The following is a 27533-nucleotide window of genomic DNA, read 5'->3' on the forward strand; positions in this document are numbered from 1 at the left end:
TTTCAGTGTTCAACATCTGTGCCCTGTACTTGGGGAGGACATGGCCTGCATTGGCTGTGCGCTTCCATTCTGGATATGTATTTGTATCTACAGATCACCAGGTAAGGAGGTTCCTTAGTGTTTCTCCACTGGATCAAGAATTCTGTCTATGCTGGTGATAATTGCTACCTGAGCTCCTGGAAGATGGAATAGGTGCACTTGAGGACCATGCACATTGTCAGATGGACTAGTTGCCCATCAAGACCCGGCTGAGGCCAAGAACCCAAACCAGTGATTTCCCACAGGCACCTTTGTGCTCTTTGTTTCCAGTATATTAAATACTCCAAACAAACATACACAATTTTATTAGTTGGAGCTTCAGGCATAAATCTATTCCTGGTCTCCTGCCTTCAAGAGATGGGCTAGGTATCTTGGGAAAACTCAAGTGTCCCTTGAACAGGAGGCCTAGACTCTAGAGGAGGCTGCTCCAAGCCCTCCTTGATTCCCATTGTTTCTTCCAAGCAATAAATTTCTCTAGACCTCACCTAACTACCTCAGCTGTGTTGGAGCAAAGAGAAATGAAACAGATGCAATAGAAAATGTTTCTTCCCGAAGTCCTGGCTTGGTCCAAGGTGGACATTGAATTCTTCCTTCCTTTTAGGCACTCTTCCTTGGTCTCACTTGGCCTTCCAAGGATGAGAACATCTCTAAGGTAGCATATCTCACAAATTGCAATTTTGGAACATCTGCAAACTCTTGCTCTCTCTCTTTCCCTCTCCCTCTTCCACTCTCTCTTTTGTTCCCATATGTCATATCCCCAAATTGCCCAGAATAAAACAGTAGTAATTCTAATGTCACTAATTTGTCGTAAATCACACAGCAAGCATGGAGAGTAAACTAATAGTGCTCAACTTTTCCGGTATGAATTTCTGTCACTTTTAGCCAATAAGACTTCCCTGGAGAAAAAAAAAAAAGAGATAGCTTCCGGGAAGATGGCGGAAGAGTAAGACGCGGAGACCACCTTCCTCCCCACAGATACACCAGAAATACATCTACACGTGGAACAACTCCTACAGAACACCCACTGAACGCTGGCAGAAGACCTCAGACCTCCCAAAAGGTAAGAAACCCCCCAGGTACCTGAGTAGGGCAAAAGAAAAAACAGAGACAAAAGAATAGGGACGGCACCTGCACCAGTGGGAGGGAGCTGTGAAGGAGGAAATGTTTCCACACACTAGGAAGCCCCTTCGCGGGCGGAGACTGCGGGTGGCAGAGGGGGCAAGCTTCGGAGCCGTGGAGGAGAGCACAGCAACAGGGGTGCGAAGGGCAAAGCGGAGAGATTCCCGTGCAGAGAGAGGATCAGGGCCGATCGGCACTCACCAGCCTGAGGCTTGTCTGCTCACCCTCCAAGGCGGGCGGGGCTGCGAGCTGAGGCTCGGGCTTCGGTCTGAGCGCCGGGAGAGGACTGGGGTTGGCGGCGTGAACACAGCCTGAAGGGGGTAGTGCGCCACGCCTAGCCGGCAGGGAGGCCGGAGAAAAGTCTGGAGCTTCCGAAGAGGCAAGAGACTTTTTCTTCCCTCTTTGTTTCCTGGTGCGCGAGGAGAGGGGATTAAGAGCGCTGCTTAAAGGAGCTCCAGAGACGGGCGCGAGCCGCGGCTAAAAGCGCGGACCCCAGAGACCGGCGGGAGACGCTAAGGCTGCTGCTGCCGCCACCAAGAAGCCTGTGTGCGAGCACAGGTCACTCTCCACACCCCCCTTCCGGAGAGCCTGTGCAGCCGGCCACTGCCAGGATCCGGGGATCCAGGGAAAACTTCCCCAGGAGAACGGCACGACGCGCCTCAGGCTGCTGCAACGTCATGGCGGCCTCTGCCGCCGCAGGCCCGCCCCACACTCCGAGCCCCTCCCACCCTGTGGCCTGAGTGAGCCAGAGGCCCCGGATCAGCGGCTCCTTTAACCCCGTCCTGTCTGAGCGAAGAACAGACGCCCTCCAGCGACCTACACGCAGAGGCGGGGCCAAATCCAAAGCTGAGCCCCTGGGAGCTGTGAGAACAAAGAAGAGAAAGGGAAATCTCTCCCAGCAGCCTCATAGGCAGTGGATTAAAGCTCCACAATCAACTTGAAGTACCCTGCATCTGTGGAATACATGAATAGACAACGAATCATCCCACATTAAGGAGGTGGACTTTGGGAGCAAGATTTATGATTTTTTTCCCCTTTTCCTCTTTTTCTGTGTGGATGAAAGGCTCTTGGTGCTGCAGCCAGGAGTCAGTGCTGTGCCTCTGAGGTGGGAGAGCCAACTTCAGGACACTGGTCCACAAGAGACCTCCCAGCTCCACATCATATCAAACAGTGAAAATCTCCCAGCGATCTCCATCTCAACACCAGCACCCAGCTTCACTCAACGACCAGCAAGCTACAGTGCTGGACATCCTATGCCAAACAACTAGCGAGACAGGAACACAACCCCACCCATTAGCAGAGAGGCTGCCTAAAATCATAAGAAGTCCACAGACACCTCAAAACACACCACCAGACGTGGACCTGCCCACCAGAAAGACAAGATCCAGCCTCATCCACCAGAACACAGGCACTAGTCCCCTCCACCAGGAAGCCTACACAACCCACTGAACCAACCTTAGCCACTGCGGACAGACACCAAAAACAACGGGAACTACGAACCTGCAGCCTGCAAAAAGGAGACCCCAAACACAGTAAGATAAGCAAAATGAGAAGACAGAAAAACACAGAGCAGATGAAGGAGCAAGATAAAAACCCACCAGACCTAACAAATGAAGAGGAAATAGGCAGTCTACCTGAAAAAGAATTCAGAATAATGATAGTAAAGATGATCCAAAATCTTGGAAATAGAATAGACAAAATGCAAGAAACATTTAACAAGGACTAGAAAAACTAAATATGAAACAAACAACAATGAACAACACAATAAATGAAATTAAAAATACTCTAGATGGGATCAATAGCAGAATAACTGAGGCAGAAGAATATATAAGTGACCTGGAAGATAAAATAGTGGAAATAACTACTGCAGAGCAGAATAAAGAAAAAAGAATGAAAAGAACTGAGGACAGTCTCAGAGACCTCTGGAACAACACTAAATGCACCAACATTCGAATTATAGGGGTTCCAGAAGAAGAAGAGAAAAAGAAAGGGACTGAGAATATATTTGAAGAGATTATAGTTGGAAACTTCCCTAATATGGGAAAGGAAATAGTTAATCAAGTCCAGGAAGCACAGAGAGTCCCATACAGGATAAATCCAAGGAGAAATAAGCCAAGACACATATTAATCAAACTGTCAAAAATTAAATACAAAGAAAACATATTAAAAGCAGCAAGGGAAAAACAACAAATAACACACAAGGGAATCCCCATAGGTTAACAGCTGATCTTTCAGCAGAAACTCTCCAAGCCAGAAGGGACTGACAGGACATATTTAAAGTGATGAAGGCGAAAAACCTGCAACCAAGATTACTCTACACAGCAAGGATCTCATTCAGATTTGATGGAGAATTAAAACCTTTACAGACAAGCAAAAGCTGAGAGAGTTCAGCACCACCAAACCAGCTCTACAACAACTGCTAAAGGAACTTCTCTAGGCAAGAAACACAAGAGAAGGAAAAGGCCTACAATAACGAACCGAAAACAATTAAGATAATGGGAATAGGAACACACATATCAATAATTACCTTAAATGTAAATGGACTAAATGCTCCCACCAAAAGACACAGATTGGCTGAATGGATACAAAAACAAGACCCATATATTTGCTATCTACAAGAGACCCACTTCAGACCTAGAGACACATACAGACTGAAAGTAAGGGAATGGAAGAAGATATTCCAATCAAATGGAAACTAAAAGAAAGCTGGAGTAGCAATTCTCATATAAGACAAAATAGACTTTAAAATAAAGACTATTAGGAGAGACAAAGAAGGAGACTGCATAATGATCAAGGGATCAATCCAAGAAGAAGATAACAATTGTAAATATTTATGCACCCAACATAGGAGCACCTCAATACATAAGGCAAATACTAACAGCCATAAAAGGGGAAATCCACAGTAACACATTCATAGTAGGGGACTTTAACACCCCACTTTCACCAATGGACAGATCATCCAAAATGAAAATAAATAAGGACACACAAGCTTTAAATGAGACATTAAACAAGATGGACTAAATTGATATTGATAGGACATTCCATCCAAAAACAACAGAATACACATTTTTCTCAAGTGCTCATGGAACATTCTCCAGGATAGATCATATCTTGGGTCACAAGTCAAGCCTTGGTAAATTTAAGAAAATTGAAATTGTATCAAGTATCTTTTCCAACCACAACGCTATGAGACTAGATATCAATTACAGGAAAAGATCTGTAAAAAATATAAATACATGGAGGCTAAACAATACACTACTTAATAACGAAGTGATCACTGAAGAAAACAAAGAGGAAATTTACAAATACCAAGAAACAAATGACAATGGAGACATGATGACCCAAAACCTATGGGATACAGCAAAAGCAGTTCTAAGAGAGAAGTTTACAGCAATACAATCCTACCTTAAGAAACAGGAAACATCTCGAATAAACAACCTAACCTTGCAACTGAAGCAATTAGAGAAAGAAGAACAAAAAAAAACCCCTAAGTTAGCAGAAGGAAAGAAATCATAAAAGATCAGAAATAAATGAAAAAGAAATGAAGGAAACGATAACAAAGATCAATAAAACTAAAAGCTGGTTCTTTGAGAAGTTAAACAAAATTCATAAACCATTACCCAGACTCATCAAGGAAAAAAGGGAGAAAACTCAAATCAATAGAATTAGAAATGAAAAAGGAGAAGTAACAACTGACACTGCAGAAATACAAAAGATCATGAGAGATTACTACAAGCAACTCTATGCCAATAAAATTGACAACCTGGAAGAAATGGACAAATTCTTAGAAATGCACAACCTGCCAAGACTGAATCAGGAAGAAATAGAAAATATGGACAGACCAGTCACAAGCACTGAAATTGAAACTGTGATTAAAAATCTTCCAACAAACAAAAGCCCAGGATCAGATGGCTTCACAGGAGAATTCTATCAAACATTTAGAGAAGAGCTAACACCTATCCTTCTCAAACTCTTCCAAAATATAGTGGAAGGAGGAACACTCCCAAACTCATTCTACGAGGCCACCATCACCCTGATACCAAAACCAGACAAGGATGTCACAAAGAAAGAAAACTACAGGCCAATATCACTGATGAACATAGATGAAAAAATCCTCATCAAAATACTAGCAAACAGAATCCAACAGCACATTAAACGGATCATACACCATGATCAAGTGGCGTTTATTCCAGGAATGCAAGGATTCTTCAATATATGCAAATCAATCAACATGATACACCATATTAACAAATTGAAGGAGAAAAACCATATGATCATCTCAATAGATGCAGAGAAAGCTTTCAACAAAATTCAACACCCATTTATGATAAAAGCCCTGCAGAAAGTAGGCATAGAGGGAACACTCCTCAACATAATAAAGGCCATATATGACAAACCCACAGCCAACATCCTCCTCAATGGTGAAAAACTGAAAGCATTTCCACTAAGATCAGGAATAAGACAAGGTTGCCCACTCTCACCACTCTTATTCAACATAGGTTTGGAAGTTTTAGCCACAGCAATCAGAGAAGAAAAGGAAATAAAAGGAATCCAAATCAGAAAAGAAGAAGTCAAGCTGTCACTGTTTGCAGTTGACATGATACTATACATAGAGAATCCTAAAGATGCTACCAGAAAATTACTAGAGCTAATCAATGAATTTGGTAAAGTGACAGGATTCAAAATTAATGCACAGAAATCTCTTGCATTCCTATCACTAATGATGAAAAATCTGAAAGTGAAATCAAGAAAACACTCCCATTTACCACTGCAACAAAAAGAATAAAATATCTAGGAATAAACCTACCTAAGGAGACAAAAGACCTGTATGTAGAAAATTATAAGACACTGATGAAAGAAATTAAAGATGATACAAATAGATGGATAGATATACCATGTTCTTGGATTGGAAGAATCAACATTGTGAAAATGACTCTACTACCCAAAGCAATCTACAGATTCAATGCAATCCCTATCAAACTACCATTGGCATTTTTCACAGAAGTAGAACAAAAAAATTCACAATTTGTATGGAAACACAAAAGACCCCGAATAGCCAAAGCAATCTTGAGAACGAAAAACGGATCTGGAGGAATCAGGCTCCCTGACTTCAGACTATACTACAAAGCTACAGTAATCAAGACAGTATGGTACTGGCACAAAAGCAGAAAGATAGATCAATGGAACAGGATAGAAAGCCCAGAGATAAACCCATGCACACATGGTCACCTTATCTTTGACAAAGGAGGCAGGAATGTACAGTGGAGAAAGGACAACGTCTTCAATAAGTGGTGCTGGGAAAACTGGACAGGTACATGTAAAAGTATGAGATTAGATCACTCCCTAACACCATACACAAAAATAAGCTCAAAATGGATTAAAGACCTAAATGTTAGGCCAGAAAGTATCACACTCTTAGAGGAAAACATAGGCAGAACACTCTATGACATAAAGCACAGCAAGATATTTTTTGACCCACCTCCTAGAGAAATGGAAATAAAAACAAAAATAAACAAATGGGACCTAATGAAACTTCAAAGCTTTTGCACAGCCAAGGAAACCATAAACAAGACCAAAAGACAACCCTCAGAATGGGAGAAAATACTTGCAAATGAAGCAACTGACAAAGGATTAATCTCCAAAATTTACAAGCAGCTCATGCAGCTCAATAACAAAAAAACAAACAACCCAATCCAAAAGTGGGCAGAAGACCTAAATAGACATTTGTCCAAAGAAGATATACAGACTGCCAACAAACACATGAAAGAATGCTCAACATCATTAATCATTAGAGAAATGCAAATCAAAACTACAATGAGATATCATCTCACACCAGTCAGAATGGCCATCATCAAAAAATCTAGAAACAATAAATGCTGCAGAGAGTGTGGAGAAAAGGGAACCGTCTTGCACTGTTTTTGGGAATGTAAATTGATACAGCCACTGTGGAGAACAGTATGGAGGTTCCTTAAAAAACTACAAATAGAACTACCATATGACCCAGCAATCCCACCACTGGGCATAAACCCTGAGAAAACCATAATTCAAAAAGAGTCATGTACCAAAATGTTCATTGCAGCTCTATTTACAATAGCCCGGTGATGGAAACAACCTAAGTTTCCATCATCGGATGAATGGTTAAAGAAGATGTGGCACATATATACAATGGAATATTACTCAGCGATAAAAAAAAACGAAGTTGAGCTATTTGTAATGAGGTGGATGGACCTAGAGTCTATCATACAGAGTGGGGTAAGTCAGAAAGAGAAAGACAAATACCGTATGCTAACACATATATATGGAATTTAAGAAAAAAAATGTCATGAAGAACCTAGGTGTAAGACAGGAATAAAGACACAGACCTACTAGAGAATGGACTTGAGGATACGGGGGGGGGGGAGTGTAAGCTGTGACAGGGCGAGAGAGTGGCATGGACATATATACACTACCAAATGTAAGGCAGATAGCTAGTGGGAAGCAGCCGCATAGCACAGGGAGATCAGCTCGGTTCTTTGTGACTGCCTGGAGGGGTGGGGTAGGGAGGGTGGGAGGGAGGGAGTCGCAAGAGGGAAGAGATATGGGAACATATGTATATGTGTAACTGATTCACTTTGTTATAAAGCAGAAACTAACACACCATTGTAAAGCAGTTATACTCCAATAAAGATGTAAAAAAAAAGACTTCCCTGGAGTTGACATGGTAGGTATTTCCAAATGAGTAGCAATTTTTTGAAACTCCAAATCAAGAAACACAACTAACAAAAAACAGAAAAGAAAGAAAAAATTCAAAGTTTTCACTGTCCTTAAATTTGGCTCAATGCCTCACCTATGAAACTATCCCAAAGTTTCAAGCTTTTAATCCACAATGTCAGTCCGGACAATTCAAATGTGAACTCTTTCTCTATCAATGACCTATTTCCAATTTCTTTTAAGGATTAATCTCCAAGTTCCAAAGGGAATTCTTAATTGTATAAGCTGATCTTGGGGAAAACAAACCAAAGATAACATAGAAATAAACCACATCATGTTACACCTTTTTTAAAACTGCTGGCATTTGACATCAATTCTGTAAATACCAGACTTTTGATAAATCTTAAAGATACTCTTTACATATGAATCTGGCAGATAGGCCTGGTTCACAGCCATTGTTTTATGTGCAGGTCCAGAGATTTCCTAAGGGTTATCTGGAGACCACACTTAACTCTGTGTGGAAGGAGGGGCCCACATGCGTGTCTGACTGAGAACATCTGGGCTGGAGGTTGAAAAAGGCTAATCCAGGGGCGCTTGCTGCCCAATCTGTCGTTAGAGAGGAAGTGAGGGCAGGTGCAACAATACAGCACTTACCGGTTGATACGCAGATGCTGGTATCTCTCTTGAGTGAAGCTGCTCCCGAGTGTCAAAGGGAGAAAACCAGCTCCTTCAGAACTCAACCTTTAGGTTAGTCTCCAACACAACCCGTCTGCAAATCTTCCTCTGCCACATAGACGTGGTTTCATGGCAAGCACGTAGGTCAATCATTTGGTTAGTCAGAAAATATTTAAGCCATTTGTACTGATGGAGCAGGCATCGTGCCAGTTGAAACATTGTTACACAACCTGACCGCTGGGAATGATTTGTACATATTGGAACCAGGCACAACAAGCAGCTTAAGATACTTGGAGTGGAGAAGTGAAAACAAAGGATGTGGTCTCACTGTGGCTCCCTGACCTCAGGGAACTGTGTGGTTTCCATGATTATAAATTACCTCAAAAGAAATTGACTTTTAGGTAGAGAGAAATTATTCTCAGCTGCAGGGCTACAATGAGAAAATTGCCAAGTCCAAATGTCAGAGAGTCACTCTGGTCGTGTTCCTTTTTAAATGTCGTTGCTGCTATGGTTATTCTTCCCTCTGTAAGTCATCTTTTGGCTTGGCAAAAATGAACTGCAGACTGTTGACTATCAAGGAAGTGAGATCTGGGTCTCCCAGCTGTGTTGCTGTAAACGATTCAATGAGAGCTCAAATGACCTCCACAGGCATATTTGGGCAGAGCGAAGTTCACTGTCCTCTCCCTCCAGAATGGGGCCAGGCTAAAAGGATTCATTCTGCTTTGACTGATAAGGAAGTGTGCTTCCTGTTTCTCTCTGAGGGCAAGAAGCTTGAAGTTCAGCTGCATCAGAGAACCATGGTGCTCCCCCCTACCCCAGATTTGAGACTCCAGCCTTGCTATTTTTAAGTCTGTCTTTGGCTAAAGAGCTCCTCTTTGGCCTCCTTGGTCTCACTATAGAGAAGAGGAAGGGACCTGCCAGAGGAGAGGCCTCTGTCCTTCCTCCCTGACACCAGGCTAAAGGATCCCCTGAAAATATCAGAACTAGGAAGCATGTGGCTTTATCCACCTAACTCTAGATTATTATCTTTCTTACTATTTTTATAGCAGCACATTTTTGCCACAAAGCTAGTGTATCACTCTATGTATAATCTATTCTTATAATTAACCTGTCACTTTTTTTCCTATGTCCAGCATGGAATCTCTTTATCATGTGTAGAGAATCCTCCTGATGAGTGTGGGTGGGAGGCAGAGACCTCCTTTCACAAAAGAACTTGAAAGATGACATCTTCGGTGTTCGTTGAAGCCAGGGCATAGGCATGCGCCAATCAGCTGCTGACTTGGGGGATGCAAAGACATATTCATCGGGCTAGGGTGGCAAGCCCTACAGTCAGAGTCCTGCATGGTGAGTATCAGTGGTACTGCCTCCTTGTCTGTGCCTAGAAATGGTGTCATCAGTGTTGACATGAGACCAGCTCTGCTTGGCTTGATGTTGGGCAGTGGATAGTAGAGTCTCTAGCAAAAGCCTTCAAGCCCACTTGAGGATAAATTCTATTTCTGCCTCAATAAACCAAATTAATACCTGTTGCTTACAACTATAAACCCTGAGTCACAATGTTAGCCCTTTCCCAGCTCTTCTTTTCCTCTCTCCTCTCCCATATTCTCCCTTATTCTCCTCTGCCCTCCTCTCCTCTCCCCTCTTTCATTCCCTCCCCTTCTCTGAGCTCCCTTTTCCTCTCCTCCCCTCCACCACTTCTCCTCCTTCTCTTCTTCCCCCCATTCCCCTCCCTCTCCCCGTCTTTTCCCCTTCCCTCACCTCTTCCCCTGCTTCCCGTCTCTCCTCTCCTACCTTCTCCTCCTCTGCCTCTCTCCTTCCCTCCCCATCCTCGTTCTCCTTCCCTCCCATCCCTTACTTCCACTGCTTTCTCCCCCCTCATTATTCTGGCTCTGATATTCAAGTCCTTATGGATAGTCTTATCTTGAAAGTAGCAGAACTGAAAAGAACCACCCCACTCCCATTTTGTAGTTGATAAAACTGAGACCTAACAGATTTGGACAAACGATTCCAGTCAAATAGCTAAAATTTGGAACACCTTCCTCCTAATTGAATGCTTCTAGCACTGTGCTATCACACTGTCTGAAAAGTACACTTGATATGTTTCCTGAAGATGAATGGGCAATTCATTTAATTCTACAGATATAAGGGGATAAGGAGAAACATTTAGTAAAAAGAAGTTTACAAAATTTTACATATCTCTGCATTTTTTCCATTGTCTTTGAGGCAGAATATGGTAGATAGATGTGTATTTGCATCTAGTCCATGTTTATTTGGTGACTTGTGTAGTTATGTGGTCATGTGAAAAAAGTTGAGGTGAAGACCAGGGAAATCACCTCTGCTGGCCCAGGAAATTAAGGATATCTGTTATCGGTATTAGTATTATAAACAGGGGAAAACCATTTGATTATTTGCATAAACACTTACAGTCCTCTTTCCAAAGGTTAATCTTGACTTTCTCTGCTTTAAAATCACCCTGTGGTTTCCCCTTGCACTTGAAATAGAATCCAGGGTTTACATAGAATGGCCATATCACTTCGACTCCACTCTGGGACACTTGTGAGTTGAAAGGAGCCGCAGTCTCATTAGTCATCAGAACGGGACAGCAGTCACAAACTGAGACCATACCAGCAAACCAAGACCCTTGGTTATCCTACCCACAGGGACATTATTTTCTCCTCAACCTCATGTGGTACCACTAAACTCCTAATCTCGCAGTTCAGTTTGCTTCTGGCATGCTGGTTTTCTTTCTTTCTTTCTTGGTTTCTTTTTTTTTTTTTTTTTGCTCTTGGCTATCTTAAGCTAGGTTTCTTTCCAGAGCCTCTGTACTTGCTGTGCCCTGTGCTGGAACCCTCTCCCCCATCTATTCACTTTGCCGCTTCCACGTCATTCTGTACTCCTCTCAAATTTAGTTTCCCAAGAGTGGCCTTTCCTCACCATCCTAATACTGCTCAACCCCTCCCCACTTCCCCTTCTGGTTATCCTTTATTTGAAATAATTGAATTTATTTATTGGTTTAATGTCCACAGAGACAAGGACCTGGTCTCTCAAGTCCACTTCTTCATCTGCAGAGCCAAGGACAGTGACACAGTAGGTACTCAAATTGATCTGTCCAATGAATGAATATGTGACAGTAGAATAGAAAAGGACATTATACACCTTTGCTGATGGTGATTGTAGATGTGCAGTCAAAGGCAGTTTAACATTCCTACAGTCACACATACACAACACAGCACAATTCCTGTAAGAGCTTATATTTATTTCTCCTATTAACAAAAACATTGTAGAAAGCTACCTTCATTTTAATGGTCTAAAGGCACTGATTTATTTCAGACCATTCCATACACTGCATAGATGAGATTCAATGAATTCATTTGCCTCCTTGCCAAACGTACAACTATTCACATTCTGTTATTCTTGTTTCATCTTTCCCTGTACCTACAAAATTTTTATTTCTTCAGAGAATTTTAAATCCCAGGTAGCACCTCATTTTACCTACAGATGTTTCAGTGTGTATCTCTTATAGGCAATCCTTGTTTGTTAGCATAACTATAGCACTATTATCATATCTAACCAGATTTATAAATAATGTCCAGTTTTCTCTGATGCCTAAAATATGCATTTTTATAATTGGTTTGTTTGAATCAGAAAACAAACAAGAACCAAATATTGCTTTTCATTTGTATGTCCCAACTTTCTTTTAATCTATAACACACTCCCTTCCCCCTCCACCCACCACCCCGCCACTTTCTATGTTGAAGAAAATAGGTCAAGAGAGATTGGTTCAAGAAGGCGGAGTAGAGGGATGTGCTCTGACTCCCTCTTACAAGAACACCAGAATCACAACCAACTGCTGAACAATCATCAACAGTAAGACACTGGAACTCACCAGAAAACATACCCCACATCCAAAGACAAAGGAGAGGCCACAATGAGATGGCAGGAGAGGCGCAATCATGATAAAATCAAATCCCATAACTGCTGGGTGGGTGACTCACAAACTGGAGAACACTTATACCACAGAAGTCCACCCACTGGAGTGAAGGTTCTGAGCCCCACGTCAGGCTTCCCAATCTGGGGGTCCGGCAACAGGAGGAGGAATTCCTAGAGAATCAGACTTTGAAATCTAGTGGGATTTCATTGCAGGACTTCAACAGGACTGGGGGAACAGAGACTCTACTCTTGGAGGGCACACACAAAGTAGTGAGCTCATTGGGACTCAGGGGGAGGAGCAGTGACCCCATAGGAGACTGAACCAGACTTACCTGCTAGTGTTGGAGGATCTCCTGCAGAGGCAGGGGGTGGCTGTGTGTCACCATGAGGACAAGGACACTGGCAGCAGAACTTCTGGGAAGTACTCCTTGGCGTGAGCCCTCCCAGAGTCTGCCATTAGCCCCAAAAAGAGCCTGGGTAGGCACCAGTGTTGGGTCACCTCAGGCCAAACAACCAACAGGGAGGGAACCCAGCCCCACCCATCAGCAGACAAGTGGATTAAAGTTTTACTGAGCTTGGCCCACCAAAGCAACAGCCAGCTCTACCCACCACCAGTCCCTCCCATCACGAAACTTGCACAAGCCACTTAGATAGCCTCATCCACCAGAGGGAAGACAGCAGAAGCAAGAAGAACTACAAACCTGCAGCCTGTGGGAAAAAACCACATTCACAGAAATATAGACAGATTAAAAGGTAGAGGTCTACGTACCAGATGAAGAAACAAGATAAAACCCCCCCAAAACAGCTAAATGAAGTGGAGATAGGCAACCTTCCAGGAAAAGAATTTAGAATAACGATGGTGAAGATGATCCTGGACCTCGGAAAAAGAATGGAGGCAAAGATCAAGAAGATGCAAGAAATGAAAAATCTAGAAGAATTAAAGAACAAACAGAGATGAACAACACAATAACTGAAATGAAAAATAAACTAGAAAAAATCAATAGCAGAATAACTGAGGCAAAGGAATGGATAAGTGACCTGGAAGACAGAATGGTGGAATTCACTGCTGCAGAACAGAATAAAGAAAAAAGAATGAAAAGAAATGAAGACAGCCTAAGAGACCTCTGGGACAACATTAAATGCAACAACATTCACATTATAGCGGTCCCAGAAGGAGAAGAGGGAGAGAAAGAAGCCCAGAAAATATTTGAAGAGATTACAGTCGAAAACTTCCCTGACATGGGAAAGGAAATAGCCACCCAAGTCCAGGAAGTGTAGAGAGTCCCATACAGGATAAACCCAAGGAGAAACACGCCAAGACACATAGTGATCAAATTGGCAAAATTTGAAGACAAAGAGAAATTACTGAAAGCAGCAAGGGAAAAACAACAAATAACATACAAGGGAAATCCCATAAGGTTAACAGCTGATTTCTCAGCAGAAACTCTACAAACCAGAAGGGAGTGGCATGATATACTTAAAGTGATGAAAGGGAAGAACCTACAACCAAGATTACTCTACCCGGCAGGGATCTCATTCAGATTCATTGGAGAAATCAAAAGCTTTAGAGACAAGCAAAAGCTAAGAGAATTCAGCACCACCAAACCAGTTCTACATCAAATGCTAAAGGAACTTCTCTAAGTGGGAAACACAAGAGAAGAAAAGGACCTACAAAAACAAACCCAAAACAATTAAGAAAATGGTAATAAGAATAAACATATTGATAATTACCTTAAACGTGAATGGATTAAATGTTCCAACCAAAAGACACAGGCTTGCTGATGGATACAAAAACAAGACTCATATATATGCTGTCTACAAGAGACCCACTTCAGACCTAGGGACACATTCAGACTGAAAGTGAGGGGATGGAAAAAGATATTCCATGCAAATGGAAATCAAAAGAAAGCTGGAGGAGCAATACTCATATCAGATAAAATAGACTTTAAAATAAAGAATGTCACAAGAGTCAAGGAAGGACACTACATAATGATCAAGGGATCAGTCCAAGAAGATATCACAATTATAAATATATATGCACCCAACATAGGAACACCTCAATACATAAGGCAACTGCTAACATCTCTAAAGAGGAAATCGACAGTAACACAATAATAGTGGGGGACATTAACACCTCACTTACACCAATGGACAGATCATCCAAACAGAAAATTGATAAGGAAACACAAGCTTTAAATGACACAATAGACCAGATACTTTTAACTGATATTTATAGGACATTCCATCCAAAAACAGAAGATTACACTTTCTTCTCAAGTGTGCACGGAACATTCTCCAGGATAGATCACATCTTGGGTCACAAATCAGGCCTCAGTAAATTTAAGAAAACTGAAATCGTATCAAGCATCTTTTCTGACTACAACACTATGAGATTAGAAATCAATTACAGAGGAAAAAAACATAAAAAGCACAAACACATGGAAGCTAAACAGTACGTTAATAAATAACCAAGAGATCACTGAAGAAATCAAAGAGTAAATCAAAAAATACCTAGTGAAAAATGACAATGAAAACACGATGATTCAAAACCTATGGGATGCAGCAAAAGCAGTTCCAAGAGGGAAGTTTATAGCTACACGAGCCTACCTCAAGAAACAAGAAAAATCTCAAATAAGCAATCTAACCTTACACCTAAAGGAACTAGATAAAGAGGAACAAACAAAACCCAAAGTTAGCAGAAGGAAAGAAATCATAAAGATCAGAACAGACATAAATGAAATAGAAACAAAGAAAACAGTAGAAAAGATCAATAAAACTAAAAGCTGGTTCTTTGAGAAGATAAACAAAATTGATAAACCATTAGCCAGACTCATCAAGAAAAAGAGGGAGAGGACTCAAATCAATAAAATAAGAAACGAAAAAGGAAAAATCACAACTGGCACTGCAGAAATACGAAGGATTATAAGAGATTACTACAAGCAACTCTATGCCAGTAAAACCGACAACCTGGAAGAAATGGACAAGTTCTTAGAAAGGTATAACCTCTCAAGACTGAACCAGGAAGATTTAGAAAAACAAATTGCAGAGGAAGGAAAACTCCCAAACTCATTCTGTGAGGCCACCATCACCCTGATACCAAAACCAGACAAAGATACTACAAAAATAGAAAATTACAGCCCAATATCACTGATCAATATAGATGCAAAAATCCTCAACAAAATACTAGCAAACAGAATCCAACAACACACTAAAGGAGCATACACCATGATCAACTGGGATTCATCCCAGGGATGCAAGGATTTTTCAATATACCGAAATCAATCAATGTGGTACACCAAATTAACAAATTGAACAAGAAAAACCATATGGTCATCTCAGTAGATGCAGAAAAAGCTTTTGACAAAATTCAACACCTATTTTTGATAAAAACTCTCCAGAAAGTGGGCATAGAGGGAACCTATCTCAACATAATAAAGACCATATATGACAAACCCACACCAAACATCATTCTCAATGGTGAAAAACTGAAAGCTTTCCTCTACGATCAGGCACAAGACAAGGATGTCCACTCTCACCGCTGTTATTCAACATAGTTTTGGAAGTCCTAGCCATGGCAATCAGAGAAGAAAAAGACATAAAAGGAATACAAATTGGAAAAGAAGAAGTAAAACTGTCACTGCACATGAAATGATACTATACATAGAAAATCGTAAAGATGCCACCAGAGAACTACTAGAGCTAATCAATGAATTTGATAAAGTTGCAGGATGCAAAATTAATGCACAGACATCTCTTGCATTCCTATACACTAATGATGAAAACTCTGAAAGATAAATTAAGGAAACATTCCCATTTACCATTGCAACAAAAAGAATAAAATACCTAGAGATAAACCTACTTAGGGAGACAAAAGAACTGCATGCAGAAAACTATAAAATACTGTTAAAAGAAATTAAAGATGATACCAACAGATGGAGAGATATTCCATATTCTTGGATTGGAAGAATCAATATTGTGAAAATGACTATACTACACAAAGCAATGTACAGATTCAATGCAATCCCCATGAAATTACCAATGGCATTTTTTATAGAACTAGAACAAAGAATCTTAAAATTTGTATGGAGACACAAAAGACCCCGCATAGCCAAAGCAGTCTTGAGGGAAAAAAATTGAGCTGGAGGAATCAGACTTCCTGACTTCAGAAGCTACAGTACTACAGTACAGAAGCTATACTACAAAGCTACAGTAATGAAGACTATATGGTACTGGCACAAAAGCAGAAATACAGATCAATGGAACAGGATAGAAATCCCAGAGATAAACTCATGCACCTCTGGTAACCTAATCTATGACAAAGGAGGCAAGGATATAAAATGGAGAAAAGACAGTCTCTTCAGTAAGTGAAGCTGGGCAGCAACATATAAAAGAATGAAATTAGAAAACTCCCTAACACGATATGCAAAAATAAACTCAAAATGGATTAGAGACCTAAATGTAAGACCAGGCACTATAAAACTCTTAGAGGAAATAATAGGAATAACACTCTTTGACATAAATCACAGCAAGATCTTTTTTGATCCACCTCCTACAGTAATGGAAATAAAAACAAAAATAAACAAATGAGACCTAATGAAACTTAAAAGCTTTTGCAAAGCAAAGGAGACTACAAACAAGACGAAAAGAAAACCCTCAGTATGGGAGAAAATATTTGCAAATGAAGCAAGTTACAAAGGATTAATCTCCAAAACATGTAAACAGCTCATGCAGCTCAATATTAAGAAAACAAACAACCCAATCCAAAAATGGGCAGAAGACCTAAATAGACATTTTTCCAAAGAGAACATACAGATGGACAAGAGGCACATGAAAAGTTGCTCAACATCAGTAATTATTAAAGAAATGCAAATCAAAACTACAATGAGGTATCACCTCACACCAGTTAGAATGGGCATCATCAGAAAATCTATAAACAACAAATGCTGGAGAGGGTGTGGAGAAAAGGGAACCCTCTTGCACTGTTGGTGGGAATGTAAATTGATACAGCCATTATGGAGAACAGTATGGAGGTTCCTTAAAAAACTAAAAATAGAATTACCATCTGACCCAGCAATCCCACTACTGGGCATATACCCAGAGAAAACCATAATTCTAAAGACACATGCACCCCAATGTTCATTGCTGCGCTATTTACAATAGCCAGGTCATGGAAGCAACCTAAATGTCCATGGACGGATGAATGCATAAAGAAGATGTGGTACATATATGCCATGGAATATTACTCAGCCATGAAAAGGAACGAAATTGGGTCATTTGCAGAGATGTGGATGAATCTAGAGACTGTCATACAGAGTGAAGTAAGTCAGAAAGAGAAAAACAAATATCATATATTAACACGTATATGTGGAACCTAGAAAAATGGTACAGATGAACCAGTTTGCAGGGCAGAAATAGATATAGAGAACAAACGTATGGACACAAAGTGGGGAACGCAGTGGGGGGTGGGAGTTGTGGTGTGATGAATTGGGTGACTGGGACTGACATGTGTACACTGATGTGTATAAAATTGATGACTAATAAGAACCTGCTGTATAAAAAAATAAATTCAAAAAAAAAAAGAAAACTGGTCATTTTTTCTTAGGACTTCTCACATTCTGGATTTGGCTGATTCTATCTTCATGAACTCCTCAACATGCTTCTTAATCTCCCATATTTCCTGTAAGTTCACAGTTAATGATTCAAAACTTTTTTTCTTGGTGCTATATACTTCCGACTATAGAAAACCATAGTGTCTGGATGTCACGCTCTGAGTAATGCTCAGACTGATCACTGGGTTTGCATGCTGTCAGTTTCATCCATCTAGTGTAACCCCATCCCCACACATACCAGCTTTTCATGTAAAGGTTATTACAGTTAATCATCATTGCCTAAATCTATTACTTCCCTAAGAATTTCAAAATGAGATTCTTTTTAAAGCTTATATTTTCTTCTTCTATTAAGAAAAGCTTCTTCATCCACTATTTGGATGCCTTAAAATTTAGTCCTTACAGGAAAGGCAGGATACATGCTTAAGTCTTTCTTTGCTTCTCAATTTTCCGAGTAATGAGTCAGTATTCCAGCAAACTCCAAGAGTGACAATTGGGCTTTTATTTTTTAATATCATCATAAATTCATTGACTTTTAAATATTTTATTTAACATGTCCAGTTCTTAGCAATTATTATTATTATTATTTTGGCTTTTTGGTACCTGGGTTCTCCTGATGCTGACCAATGGGAGCTCCTTCAAGTTTGCTCCTGTGTTCTTTTGACACCACCCAGTTTTCTTTGACAGTTTCTTTGCTTTCAGGCACAACAGTAATGCTCAGAATTCATCTTGTATATTTCCTCCTCCAGACCTGGAATCAGCAATTCTCCAAGGAGTCTTAGTTCCTTTTAATGGGAAATACATATTTGTAAACCACAGTCTGGGCACCAGGAATGTTCATGGTTGCCTGGTGTTCAATGCTTCTAGGATTTTTTAGTGGAACAAGTGAGAAAATATCTATTTTTTAGAAAAATAAACATCATTCCTAAGTTCACGCTGATATTTTCACCAATTCAAATAAAAAATTCCAGTATTTTTACTTAAATTCCTTGGTTTTATATTTATATATCTTTTCCTCTGAAAATATCTTGGCTCATGAGAACATTAATAGAATTCATTATTTGCTTTATTTCAATATATTTAATAGTTTCAAAATAACAATAACAATATTTCTAGTAATAACAAACCTACTGAATGCATTTAAAAATTTCTTTGTGGTTTTCTTTCTTATCATTAGAATGTACAGTCAAAATACTATGGTTTAAAGCCACTTGAAGTGAATCTTTCCCCATGTCATTGATGCCTACTTGATATATAGTTTGGTTCATTTGTTTCTAGTTTTGATAACCATTATTTTTAGGGATTGCTTTTGATTTTACTTTTTTAAATTGTGTGAAATATAAGTATGATTTCAAAATCAAAACCACAAAATAAAGCATATTCAGTTTTAGAGAAGTTTAGTTTCCATCCCTGCCCCTACCCTGTTTCCTCTCTCCCTCACAGGTAACATACTTATTAGTTTTTACTTTAAACATCTATATATTAAATCATATACATATATACATTCATTGCACAAAATGTAACATAATATCCACACCCTTGTACAACTTGCTAGGTTTTTTAAAAATTTTCAACTAACAATATATTTTGGCAATAGCTCCATAAAAATATAGAGAGATATTCCTAACTTCCTTAAGCTTGGCATGCTTCCTTAAGCATGCCCACTATTTGGGCGTACCTAGTTTATTCCATCCATCCTCTGTTGATGAGCATCTGGGTTGTTTCCAGTCTTTTTCTATTATAACTAATGGACCAGTCCGATTTTCAGACTTTAACTGCCTGGGAAAGCCAGGTTCTGTCACAGTCCATTCAATGACCTTCATTGATGCCCACTATCTTGAAAATCTTAAGGAGATTTTCACATGTCGTGATCTGGTTCCTGCCTAGAGGAATTCATAATCCATTTGCAGCAGGAGTTCTAGATGTTTTCACATACGACTCCACGACTGTGTAGCTGTGTGGCTACATAGTGTGTGATTTGGGGCAGTTTAATTAATTTCTCTCAGTCAGTTTCCTCATCTGTGAAAAGAGATAGTGGGGTCTACCTGCCAGATGTATCGTGAGCATAAAATGAGACAATGTTTTTAAAAGCACAATGCCTAGCACATAGTAAGCACTCAATAAAAGTCATCTATAAATGGTTATAGATTTTTGGATAAAACATATCACCAGTGAAAATGAATATCATTAATATTTTAGAAGTAGGCTGGTGGAGTAAGAAAGGCAAGAACTTTGGCATCAGTCAACCTAGGCTTCAGCACTAACTCCACCATTTCCTCTGACCTCCTTTGAGCAATTCATTTATTGCCATTGAGCTTCAGTGCCCTCACCTATAAAATGAAAACAATACCACTCCTCTGGTTTGGGTTTTTTTGATAATTACAAGAGATTGTACCAAAGACAACTTCGGGCACAGAGTAAGCAGATAATAACTATTGCTTTATATCTCTACCCTGCTCTAACATGTTACAATACAAAGACTGAAGTTGGCAGTTGTGATCCAGCTAACATACAAGTGTGGCCCTCTTACTGGAGCTGCTGGGCAAATGTCTTTTGCTTATGGCAAAGCAGAGGGCACCAAGGGCTTCCTTGTTAGGAACCTGTATGGATCCATTTTCTTGAAATCAGAGTATTTCTTAATTTATCTGAAGATCTATCTCTCTCCTCAGAGATGTTCTCTTTTGATTCCTGCCTTTTGTCCTCTACTCTGCCCAGTGATCTAATGCAGCATTTCCATGGCTTTACTAGAAACTGTAGTCTTGGGTTTAGATGACAATCAAACCCTAAAGGCAAAGTGGGCTTCACTCAGCCCTAAGTATATTTGACTTTAAGACAAGATAGGAAACAACAGGCCTGCACAGAAACAGCACGTGGGAGGTCTCATGATTCCCAGTCATAGCATCTGACATTCCAGTCATTTTACATCTGGGGCATATGTGTGGTCACGAGAGGCAGACTGAGTACAAAAGGACCGCTTCAACTCAGGGAAGACAACAGCTGAATGGCTCCTTCCCCATTCCTAGATAGTGAACTATGACCCTTCTCCCTCATTCAGGTGCGAATAAGTAGCCTGATTCTCATCACCTCAGGTCACTCATCACACCATCTCAATGATGTGGTAATATAAGTGCTTGATTCAGAACATAGTCATTGGGTAGATTTTCATTTATTTTGGATGTGGTATGGATAAACTCTTAAGCAAGTCCTTGAGTTAGTCTTGCAGGGAGGATTGACCAAGGATCAAATCCTGAGGTGTTTCCAAAACTAGAGGCAAGGTTCCAGAACCAGCTGTTAATCTTGTCAGTCTAAATACCTACAGAAGGTAGTATAGTTTAATATGATATAGTGTTCTAGGTACTATGTGAAAAACTTTATATAAGTCATCTTCTTTAACCTCCCATGACAATCCTATGAGATAAATATAATTTTATTCCAATTTTAAAGATGAAAAAACAAATTCCAGGTTTGAAATCTAATAGACCAAGGTTCAAATCTTGATTGACCCACGCTTACTATCTGCCCTTGTGAAGGATACTTAGCCCCTGAGGCTCCATTTTCTCATTGTGACAATACCTACTTCTAGAGCATCGTGAGCAGGGGTAAAACTTGTGTACCGGACAGAAGTGTGAGTGGATACTAAAAGCCAGCCTGCACTCCCCTCACTAAGCCATGTGCCTTATGACATTATCTTTCCAGGTTTCCAGGAGTCTTTTCCCATTTGTACAAAAGCATTCTGTAGGTTAGTGGCAGCAAGCCCTGCAACCCTGTACAGTTCATATTTCCGGTAAAGATTAAGGGAGATAAATGTACAGTGGTTTATACATGGGAAGCATGTAATTAATTTCTTTTCCTACAATCGTTCAATGGTGGATTTTTCCTTCCACAGAAACTGTAAATGGCCAGTAACAAATTATGCTTAAACTGACTCTGGTCAGTTGGCTATGCCCTCTCAGCAGAGATATTCAAATCGAGAGTTCCGTCTCCAACAGTGGAATTTAAGGCACACGCTGTTAGCAGAAGAAAATCTCAGAGATGTGGGTTGCCTCATCTTCCAACCACATCACACAGATCATCACCTACTTTGCTTTTTCACAAGGGCTGCACTTCCTGAGTAAAGTGATATCTTCACTATCTTCACTTAAGCTGAAAACCATTGTCCAGTTTTTCTCAAAACTGCAGTTATATATATATATATATATATATATATATATATATATATATCAGCTCTGCCGATTGTTTGCAAATAAAAATTTCCAAGTCCACAAACTTTCACGTGACCTAAACAATCTACAGATCTGCGTTAGCACAACCCATAGTCTGAATGCCACCATCATTTTCTTTGACACTTTGTATATTCTGTCAGTGGTTACAGCAGACTCAAGCATGTCCTCACAGCATGCCCTTGAATAATTCTTTTATCTGAAGATTCACAGGGCAAATAAATCTAATCCCATGACAAAGGGCATGCAAGAGAGAATTTATTTCCTTTTCAATTAGATGTGCTTTGGGTTGTTGATTTTTAAGCTCTGGGAATCTCAGTACTCATTTTCATGGTCACAGAAAGTAAGAACCTCTAACGTAGCAATAACTACTGTGCAAAATATATTTTCTTACCATCTAGACAACAGTGTGGCCAATAAAGCCACAAAACGTTAAGCTGCATTTGTGCTGAGAGACACTAAGTATTTCCAGCAATGGTAGAAGCAATTGGGAGTTCAAAGATCCTCTGTCATGGGGTAAGGGAGGGTGAAGTCAGGAGTAGGTTTTTCTCAAGGGAAAGGGCAGGGGCAGGAGTGGTTGTGTTGAATGCCAGGGACTCCAAACCAGAAAGCCTGAGTTGACTGTCCTCTGCCATGCCTTCTGGGAATTCCCGTTTCTGCCCAAGAACCTCTTATTTGAGGTTCTCCTGAGTCAGCCCACAAATGCTTCCTCATTCTTTTTCTATGCCCTTGGTATTTAGTCCAAGTAATTGCAAAGTTTCTCAGAAAAGATATTCCTTCCTTAGATATTCCACTTTCTTTGCGATTCCTCCCAAAGGACGAATTCAGATGGGATATTACCATTCTCGAAAAGCAGTTCAACTCCATATTACTGCAATTTACATTCTAGCTATGTGGGCAGCACAGGTGTGCTAGGGGTTGTGAATGATGTCTATGATGTCTGTCCTCTAGGAACTTATTATAACTTATCACACCATATAGGAAATAGCTGTCACCCTGTCTGACTCCCATCACTAGGCTGTGAGCCAAGATGAGTGCAGAAACAAGACCTCTTCAGCCCTCTGTCACTTATAAGTGTCTGATACTAATCGTGCACACAATGAATATTTATTGATTGGATGAGGGAATGAATTGAAGGAAATCAAGCTTGGTGGGGGTAGAAAATGCTCTATGTGGGTGACTTCCCTGGCGGTGCAGTGTTTAAAACTCCGCGCTTCCACTGCAGGGGGCACGGGTTTGATCCCTGGTTGGGGAACTAAATAAAATCCCACATGCCGTGGGGCGCAGCCAAAAAAAAAAAAAAAAAGCCCTATGTGGCAAAAAAAATACAGAAATTAAACTTTGAAATGGGATGAGGAACCATGGGAAATTGTATGGAGCTCAGGGGCCTAGATCCAGAGACTATGCTGGAAAGCAATGGGAGAAACAGCTGGCTGGCCAGGACTTGAGCCTTTGGATAAAGGAGTTGGAACTAAATTCCACCTGCAAGAGGTTGTAGATTTTATGTCCCTAAACAGGGGAACTTCTCTAGAATGAAGATGGGTTATTTCCTTTAATTCATAGCCTATGTACCTGTGCACATATGTACAAAATATAAATATAACAAATGCCTGGTGTCTACAGAGTAACGAGAATTGTTCCTCTACCAATGGATATAGTCAGGGTACATAATTTTATGTACCTTTGAGAGTTTTAGTTATGGCCCTGTGAGAATTTTTGAAGTACTAAGCCACTGCTAATTGTTGTAATTGCTGTATCTTTGGCCAATAAACAGGGGCTGAATCAGGCCAAAGTACAGTATTTCTGTCCCTGTTACTGAGCCAAGCGATTCAAAGTCCTTTTCTAAGGATAATTGTTAAAATCATGAGACTATAGAAGGAAATTACTAAGGGTTTGATTTTTAAATCATAAAATCCTATCTCTAAAACCTTCAGTGACAGGATCTATGATTTACCCAAAATAGCTGTTCCGTGTAGAATCTGTTTGAGGTAAGCTAGACTTTAACAGAATTAGTAGATTTAATATATATCAGTGCATTTGATAGGCTCAGAACCTAAAACATTGCCTTCCCCATCTATCTTCGTTCTGTGTTGAGGTGCCGTAGAGGTGGAACAGCTCCTGACATAAGGCATTTATTTCTCTTTGATGCGCCACTTATAACTGATGTTTTGCCTCTCAACTGGTTTTTGATGCCTGTCCAGTCTTCTCGGATAAGACGTTGCCTTCAAGCAGGATTCCTTGATCTGAGCCCACAACCCTTTACCCATCTTTACCTCCACCCTATCTGAATCTAGGAAGCCAGTGCCTCTCCAACTTTAGTATGTGTCAGAATCCCTTGGAGGGCTTTTTAAAACACAGATTTCTGAACTCCATCCCTGGAGTGTCTGATTCAGGTGTTTGGGGATTGAGCCTGTGAATGTGCATTTCTATCAAGCTCCCAGGTGATTGGAGGCCACATTTTGACAATTGCTACAGTAAACAAATTAGTCCTACCCAGGTCCAAAACCTGGACTCCAAAATAAGAATAGAAGTTGAGTCTCTGACTTACATGATGGGGAGTTCAGGCATGAGAGAATGAAATAATATTTTAATAATAACTAACATTTATTGAGTATCTGTTGTATATTTACTATAATGCTATACTAACCATGTAGGTTAATATAGTATTAACATTATGTAGTATTACATTAATATTAATGTAGCATTAATATTCCCATTTTAAAGATAAGAAAACTGAAGTTTAGAAAAATCATACAAATTTCCTGATGTCACACAGCTGGGTTTAGATTCAGATTTCTCTGATCTCAAAACAAAATTCTCGTCACTCAAATTGGGACTACTGGCTATCCTTTGATGGTGTTTTGATGGGGAAAAGTCTCAGATTTGCATGTTCAGAAATGGCATTTTTTCCCCCAGTGAAACTGAAAAACAATGTGGGAAGATTGTGAATTATTTCCATTTACTCTTGAGTAATCTGGTGTGGGGAGACTATCTCAACACAGATAAACTTGTAATCTGCAGCTTTGGAAAGTCATATCACCCTCTGGTTCTTAATTTCCATATCTGTAAAAGAAAGGAATTGAAATGCTCTTAAAGTTTCTTAGCCTCTTTAAACATCTGTGGCCTTCATTTAGTAGCCAAGATTCTATTGCATTAACTTATACTGATAAAGAACTGCCGAGGAGTTGGAATGTTCACTGTACTCTCTTTCTACCAGGAATGTCTATTAGAAACGATCGACAATGGAAATCGTTCTATCAGAAGGCTAAATTCAGAACAAAGAGAATTAGATTATTTTAATGGAAAATGTTATCAGGCTAAGGTGTAGGCCGTTCTTCCCAGTTCCCCTGAAGAAACAGAGCTGAAAGTCATCATGCTACTTATATTAAGCCTGGAGTTCTGCTCAAAGCAGTAATACTTTTTCAGTCATCATTTTTCTCTATTGCCTTCTGCTTTACATCTAGTTTTTTCTTGCATTAAAGTTACATTTGCTCCCTTGAAATTGGAAAGATATTGCCCCATCATCAGTAAGCCCACATACAAACGCAGCTAGAGGCTGGACTGCTCTAAGCAGTGAACTTCATTTAACATCAGTAGCAAAAGCTGACATTTTCCTGTACCTTTTTGCCAACTTCTGGGGTGACACCCTGTCTGGAAACTACAGACCATATGTACTGACAACAAGGAGACTTTGTATAAAGAATCAGACTTTTCCTCCCCAGCTGTCTGTGGAGAACAGCATGGGAAATGTATCTTTCATGCATTATGTTTATGAAGTGACCGTTCATTGTAAAAACAAATTTATAATTGGTGTAATGTGGGCGGGAGATGTCTGGTGGCCATCATGGTGCTAATCATGGATAACATTAGAAGGCAGCATCATGAATTTGGCCTTGATGCCTAGCATTTCTCATTTAGAGAACCCTCTCCTTAGTTATCTGATTTTTGTTTCTGCAACCTGATTTAGGCATTTTACTGGGAAGACCAATGCCAAAGTTAACCACGTGTGGAAGATTTTATACAACAAGAATAGAAAAATTTGTGGGGGAAGGAGAGAATGATATGATATTGTAACGGAAAGTGGGGTCCGGCTGCTCGCCCCTCAAAAGCCATTAAAGAGGCAAGGTTGGTGGAAAGGAAAGTTTGCTTTATTTTGGATGCCAGCAACTGGGGGGTTGGGAGGATGGGAGGGCAGACTCCTGCCCAACGGCTGACTCCCCCCGTCCGACAACCAGCGAGCAAGAGCTTTTATAGGTGAAGGGAGGGAGCTACATGCAGAAACAGCACAGCCAGCTCCAACAGTCATCTTGAAATTGGTCATGCGGAGGTCTGACCAGCATCACCTTGATTGTCTTAAGTACAGTTAGTCTTCAGTTCCGAGGTCAGTTTGTTCCCATTTCCTTGAGGCCAATTCTCAGAATCGTGGCAGCTTATGTCATGGTTACAATCTGGTCATCATGTAGTTAACTTCATCCACCTGGTGGGGATTTCAGTATCTACCACACAGCTCACAGGATATGGCTCAGAATATTATCTATAGCCCATGAAGAGGAACTAAAGGTCCTTGACTGTGCGTAATGACTAAACTTAGTTATTACTTAGTCTTGTTGGACTGTTTTCCTTTGCTTCTGCATTTTCTCACTTCTCTGATTAAACTTATTCTTTGACTAAAGTTTTTCCACAGACAAAAGGCAGGCAGAGGGCATGGGAGACAAGGACCATAGGGTCCTGCTCCATTTCAATATTTCATGTGCTCTTAAGGTCTCTAATTCTCTGGGAATATGTGAAATTAATTTTGTGTTCCATAATCAGCATCAAAATACCAAATGGAATAAAATAGAGTAGAATTGCAATAGAATCTCTCAGACTTTATAAGAGAAAGTATTATGTTGTGAAATTTTTGTTTACAGTTATGTGCATGTACATATGTGTACGTACATGTGTGTGTGTGTGTGTGTGTGTGCGTGTGTAATAGTCTGAAAAGTAAAATGAGTTTCTTGCTGTAGATTATGGTTGTTTTAAAACCATCGTATTATGGGTAGCCTATCACTCTTCACACAAGGGTATAGAAAGAGGTTGCAGCCTGATTCCATGATATCGCTCGTCCCTAGTGGTCTATAAACAAGACTAAGTAGGTATTCACAAAAACATACAGTGATCCTAGATTACAGAGAGAAGATTTGCATGGTATTTTATATCACAGTGTGCATAAAATTTGGGCCCTAGTTTCCAGAAAGAGCAGTTCCATTTAAGATGG

The 27533-nt window shown here is 40.2% G+C and overlaps 2 long non-coding RNA genes across 4 annotated transcripts in view; one reads left to right on the forward strand and one right to left on the reverse strand.

Annotated features, from left to right (window-relative positions):
• The window catches only part of LOC307187351, a 55363-nt gene extending 53585 nt beyond the window's left edge, over positions 1-1778 (reverse strand). Inside the window, exon 1 of the long non-coding RNA XR_013828592.1 lies at positions 1360-1778. This is a non-coding gene — a long non-coding RNA (uncharacterized lncRNA). The remainder of the gene's footprint in view (positions 1-1359) is intronic.
• The window catches only part of LOC307187350, a 73644-nt gene continuing 46991 nt past the window's right edge, over positions 881-27533 (forward strand). The window contains exons 1-4 of one of the 3 annotated variants that reach the window (XR_013828590.1): positions 881-1099; positions 9657-9867; positions 11547-11607; positions 12279-12677. This is a non-coding gene — a long non-coding RNA (uncharacterized lncRNA). Of the gene's footprint in view, positions 1100-9656; positions 9868-11546; positions 11668-12278; positions 12678-27533 lie in introns of those variants that run through there. The other 2 variants (XR_013828591.1, XR_013828589.1) reach the window with 2 other exon arrangements.

This window comes from Stenella coeruleoalba, assembly GCF_951394435.1.
Source record: "Stenella coeruleoalba genome assembly, chromosome: 5".
Lineage (NCBI taxonomy): Eukaryota > Metazoa > Chordata > Mammalia > Artiodactyla > Delphinidae > Stenella > Stenella coeruleoalba.